Source organism: Sarcophilus harrisii, chromosome 1 (assembly GCF_902635505.1).
Source record: "Sarcophilus harrisii chromosome 1, mSarHar1.11, whole genome shotgun sequence".
Classification (NCBI taxonomy): Eukaryota; Metazoa; Chordata; class Mammalia; order Dasyuromorphia; family Dasyuridae; genus Sarcophilus; species Sarcophilus harrisii.
The window spans coordinates 539,752,172-539,758,171 of record NC_045426.1 but is presented as its reverse complement, the minus strand read 5'-3'; the positions used below and the strand labels follow the sequence as shown (position 1 = coordinate 539,758,171).

The 6,000-nt window shown below is 43.6% G+C and overlaps 1 long non-coding RNA gene across 1 annotated transcript in view; it reads left to right on the top strand.

Moving 5' to 3' along the window:
- Positions 1-3,172: 3,172 nt before the first annotated feature.
- LOC116420630 overlaps positions 3,173-6,000 on the top strand; it is a 148,473-nt gene continuing 145,645 nt past the window's right edge. The window contains exons 1-2 of the long non-coding RNA XR_004231007.1: positions 3,173-3,613; positions 5,350-5,620. This is a non-coding gene — a long non-coding RNA (uncharacterized LOC116420630). The remainder of the gene's footprint in view (positions 3,614-5,349; positions 5,621-6,000) is intronic.

Here is a 6,000-nt window from a genome sequence, read left to right as displayed (position 1 = left end):
GACAAAAAGTTTGAGGTAATGCCTTTTAAATCTCTTCCTTTTCAATAAAACAAAAAGTGGTTCTTTTATTGCCTTCATTGTATTATTTTTTTTTCCTTACCTCAAATCTGAAGAAACATGCTTCAAATATTAGAATTTTTAAGTCAAACCCTTTTGTGATGGAGCATGCCAGAAACAAGGTTATTTACCACTGTATTTTGTTTTGTAAACTTTCATCAAATGGTGAAAAACTTGGGTATCTGAGTAAGGCAATTCAGTAATCTTTTCTAGTCTTAACTAAGCCTTCTTATGTGGCTATTTCCTGCATTATCATTTCCATACTAGTTGTGCTTGTTACTTCAAGGACACATGAAATCAATATATTGCCACAGTGGCCTGTAACATGCCTAATAAGTATCAAGACTGGGACTAGAGCCTGGATCTTCTCACTTGAAATATAGTCATAAGTACAGGCTATTATGCTTTGCTTTCACAGAAGAACAGGAAAGGAAAAGCCTTTCTTGAATCTAATCTAATCAAAGTAGCACCTTCTACTCAGAAAAAGTACATCTCTCTATGAGGGGAATGAGAGAAGAAGAGGGAGAAGCATAAAGCTCATACAAGAGGTATTTTAAGAGCATTCGTTTAAGCTATTAAAAATCACTGGTCATCTTTTAGATCATTCAAGATATGTCATGTGATTTCCTCAATATACTTTTTGTGGGGGAGTTGGTAGGGGAAGAATAGCAGTTGTTTCCTTCTGTACTGATCATTCATTCTCATACCTCTTATCAAATGAAGAGTAAGGAACTGGATACCTTATGGAAATATTACTTAGTTCAAGGTAAGTTCTGAACTTATATCAAATAAGACTTCTTAGTTTGCCAGAATGTTTCAAAGGATGGTAATTTTTAAAGATGGCAGGAGGTTAGGGCCATACACCCCTTTCCTTTCTTCCCGCGAAGTTTTACAGCATTAGAGTGACTGGGATGATTCAATAAGGAGAAAGCAGAATTCTAAAGAAGGAATCTCAATCTTAATTTAAAAGGTGGCTCAGTAGAACTTTCAACTCCAATAAAAGAACTTTACTGGCGGCAGAATTCTGCAGGCCCTTTAACTATATCTTCACAAGTGTGGAGCTTAGGGTATAGGGGGTGGGGTGGGGGACCTCGGTAATAGTAAAGTCACTTTTCTCACCTCCAGTGTTTTATCCTTTTTTGTCTGTTGTTCTCCCTAGCTAAAGTCCCGGCGGGCGGGATCCAGAGCATAGCAACCGGATAAGATTGGAGTTAACACATACACACCTTCTCTGTCTTTCCATCTGATGAACAATTCTTTCTCCTCCCTCCTCTTCCCTACACCATCTCAAATCTAGAAAACATTCGCGTTAAAAATGACAAGAGAGAGATTAGTTGCGTCTTCTGCAACTTTTTGTAGCACTTCCCCTCTTTCCCCTCCCCCCATCCCATACTTTCAACTCCTCTCTGCGATCCTTCCATTGTCAGACGTTGGAGCGCGGGAGGGAGGGGCGTTTTATTGTCTGGGATGCGCGGGGAGAATAACGCTACTCTGAGCGCTCAGATACTCCCGTGGAAGTTAGATTGTAAAGTTGCAAAGATTCGTGAGCATGGGAAAATTAAATAGCCGAGGAAAGAAAGAACTGAGCTCTTCACAGCTTCTTTGTTCTGCTTTCGGGGAGAGACCTTTGGAAAGAGTCAACTGTATCAGGAGTAGGATAGTGGGCTAGAGTGAAGACGTCTAGAAAACAACAATTAACACTCTTGTTTCCCGCTTCTTGCCTCTCCCCCTCTCTTATCTTAGGCCGTCCCATCTCAAACATCTCTTCCACCCCCCCACAAGAGAACAAAACAAAACTAGCCACCGAACCTCGCCAAGCTTGCACGCACGCACCCAAATCAGACCGCACACAAAAGATCCAAGAGCTCAGTGAAGGAAAGGGGCGGGGGGCGGGGTGAAGGTGTGTACATGACGCCTCCTTGAAGGTGAGTGGCAATTTGCTTTGGAGAGTTTTTCCTCCTATTACGAAATTGTTTCTCCACCCTCACCCCTTTCCTACCACACCACACCCCTGAATCCCCCCTCTACTTCATTGCCTTTTCAAAAATCGGAAGAGCAGACAAAGTTAGCTCTGTACTCACTCTAACTCAGGGAGATAGACTAGTTGCATTAGGATGAGAAGTTAAGGGACTGGAGTAGGGGTCCCCCACTACACTTACGGAGTAGAGATTGAGCCTAAGAGTGGGAGAAGATAGGATGAGAAAGGCTGAGGGAAGGTCAGACACACGTCCAGTTCATGGATGCCTAGTTTGCCCTTGGGCAAGTGGTGGCTGTAGGGGATGATGTTTGAGGATGTACAGTAGTGGGAGGGGGGTACTGCGGTAGGAAGATTAGGATTTGTCCCTTTTGTGCCCAGAACAACCCTATTAGCGCCTCAGAATTGAAGGAGTAGGGGTGGGGGGCATGGGTCCCGCGAGCTAGAGTTGAAAACTTCGTAGACTTTGAAAGAGATTCCTATCATCACTGGTTTAAGTTTGAGAAGGAATAATGGAAAAGGGTGAGGGGCGCGGGGTTGGGAGGGTAGGTGGGATTTTGCGGACCGAGCTGCCTGCCGTATCTCTGTGGCCACTTGAGCAACAGGTATCTAGAAAAGGATGCAGAGTGTGGTGAAGGGGTCCGTGATGCAGCAGCGGGGCAACTGCAGTAAGGGCTTTGTTCTGAAGATCGCTAGGTCCTTCCAAAGTAAGAAGGATTAGGAACGGGGAGGCGGGAGCCATCCTACTTTTCAAACCGACTTCTTGCTCCTTTTTCATTTTGGGGAGGTAGGGCAGAAGAGGGGGCGCATTTGGGGTGTGTGAGTTGCGGGGTGAGTCTAGAAGTTGGAAGAATATGCTTCCATTCTCCCCTTATTGCTTATGCAGTTTTATCTTTCTGTGTTTGGTTTTTCTCCCATTCAGCATTTGGTCCCCTGGGATGATAAAAACTGACCGAAATCCGATACCAGGGGGGATTGTTCTCATTGACTGTCGGGGGGAATCCAGACAAAGAGGTGCATCTACCGGAAATAATGATTTCAGAGCCCCCCCCTTAATTTTATTGGGGACAGGAGGGAAAGGGAGGGAAGGGCGAGAGGCTTGGCGAGAGGGTTGGGGAGGGAGGGGAGAGGCACAATGTTCACTTAGAGGGAAGTTTTGAAGAAGAGGTCATAGAAAACGCGGGTTGGGGAGAAAGTTGCGGTGATAATAGACTAAAGAAAATAGGGAAGGACAGAGGCAGACCTGAGTTGCTTCTTTGGCTACACTCAGGGACTGGATGATGTGGGGAAGAGGGAGGGTGGCGGGGAGGAGAGTGAGGGAGGGAAAGAGGAAGAAGGGGGTGAGAGGGAGAAACCTGCTGCCGCTCGCCGGCTCTTTGTCTGCTCCGGGACTTGGAACAAAAGGGGAAACTCTGATGAACTCTCCATCCTCCTCTTCCCTGACGCCTGATTATCTCTTGTCTCACAACTTTGCTGGAGAGACTCTCTCAAGTGCCAGGCACCCAACAAGTTCGGGGGCTTTAGGAACTGAAGTTAGAGAACCATCTCTGTAAAAATGGATAAAAGAGGGGGGAGAAGAAGGTGAGTTTGTTTCCTTGTTTATATCTTTTCCTTTTTTCCTTATCTGGCCAGTCTCCCCCCTACCCTCAACCCCTCCCCGCCCTGCCCTGCCGGGAACTGAGAAGTCGTAACTGGCAAAGTTTTGTTGGTAAGTTGTATCTCCCCAACTCTCTTCTCTTTTGTTCCTTCCACAAACACGCAGAGATTTAGGTTCTTTGTTTTGTTTTTAATAAGCAAAAGTCAGCCCAACTTTGCTCTTTATGCATTGCTTTGAGGATTGTTCATCTAAAATGTGCCTTGTTCCTTTACTACTCCCATTCTTCTATGCCCCCCACTTCTGGGCATAATAGACTTAAATATCCCGAATTTGGGAAAGTTTATTTTTGTTGGGACACGGCGGGACTAGAGGGAGGGCACGTAGACAGAGAAAGAGATAAGGTTGAGGGCTAGGGGTGTTTTATATTGGCATTCTATATAACTCGGCTGTCTGCGGAGTGCTTTGCCAACTCAAAATACAACAATGCAAACAAGAGCCAACAACAATAGGATTCAAGAGGGAAGAAGAGGGTCCGGTGCATGTGGTCCTTCTGGGCTTGGAATGTTGCCTGTTTGTAAGAGGTGGGGGAAGGGGATTCAGCGACTAGATGGAGAGTTCGGAAAGTTTGGGGTGGGGAGTGGCTGCCCCAGGTACTGCGCAGCGAGAGAGAAAAGGATGAAAGGGGGTGGCAGGGTGGACCAAAGACTTTTAGAAGAGGCCTTCCCATCCCTTCCAGTTGCCTGATTCAACCAGAATAACCAAAGTAATTGTCCATCAGCACCCCTTCCCCTTTATTCCAGTCCCCACCTCCTCTCCCCACCGCAGCCTAACGTCCAAACTTTCAAAGCATCTGTTAACTGAATGTACAGAAAAGGGATGGAAGCTCCAAAGGCTCCCACTGGCCCATTCGCCCCGCCTTCGCACCTTAACCTTTTGTTTCTATCTGCCACGCCCGAGAGAAAGGGATGGCTGGTAGTGAATGCCTCTTCTGGCTCACAGGCGGTTCCCACCCGGGGGCTTTCAGCTTAGTATTCTCTGGCAAAGAAATACTTCCTAACTTTATTTCTAAGTATCTCAACTTCTATTTTTTCTCCCTGCGTTTGTTCTTGTCCAAATGGGAAAAATAATTAGTAACTCAGGAAAACCCCAGTACTAAATAATAATAATAACTCCTTTCCCTCACTTAAACTTTTTAGGATTATTTTGGAAATTTTGTGATTCTGCCTTGTCATTGAGGTTTTCTTAATCGTGTCTTTGGAGAAGGCATCCTAGAGGCAAAAGTTGTGAATCTGGAGAAGGGTCTTGAGGGACTGCATTGGTCTTTAGCTATGGTGCTTTGTATTTGTTTATATTTTAGTGTCTAATCAGGATCAATTAGGGTGTTTTAGGATCAACCAAATTAGAAATTAATGATTAATTACAATTATATGTCTCCTTCTCCGTCTACATCTATAGTGGAATTTTTCCGAGAAATTATCAGTTACTTCCGTGGAACTTCCTTTTCACAGTTTTTCACAAAATGAAGCATCAAAATGAACTTTTTGCTAATAATTTGGAAGTCTCCCCTAGTTTATTGGTGATGTCCATCCAATCATAGAAAGTCATGATTTGAGTTATTACTTAAATCATTGGTTCTTATTCTTTAAGTTTCGGAGAAAAATATGATGTTGAAAGTACTGTGGCTTTTACATTGGAAGTTAACCTTACCTCTTTTGTATAGGTGCTGGAATGATTATGGGAAGCATCAAGGAAGCAAAGCAATGGCTAGAATAACTTTCTAGCAAGTACCTTCTCCAAGTTATATTGTTCTTGTTGGATCTTTCTGACAATGGATATAACTGGGCCAACCAATTACTGAGCGAAAGACATCCATCTTCACTTCTAAGTTATTTTGACAATGGGAGTTTTGCATGTGACATGGCTATTCTGAAGGATACTGTTACTGTTGGGAATACTACTTCTTGATCACTGGGAATTCCCTGACTCAGAAGGTATGTGTCTTTTGGGAACTTCATTAATGGTTCTTGTTGATGGTAAAAATCAGTTATTGGAAAAAAAAATGGTGGGTTATTTCTAGCTGTTGACCAAGCCATGTGTTTTCTGCTTTGAATTAGTTGTCAGTGTTTTTTCCTTTTCTGAGTGTGTTGAGATTTGAGTATTTCATATGAAACCACACTAATCTTGCTATATTTAGCTTTTATCTTTGTTTTATCTACAGCCAGCATGTGATTTACAAGTAAAAGGTACATATTCCAAAGTTAGTATAATTTCTCTACAAAAAGTTGTTTCCTGGATTATTAGAAAAATGATAAATGTCAGTAGAAAAGTCTTTTGGCGTTGGTTTTTGTCATCCTCATGGTCTACAGAGTCA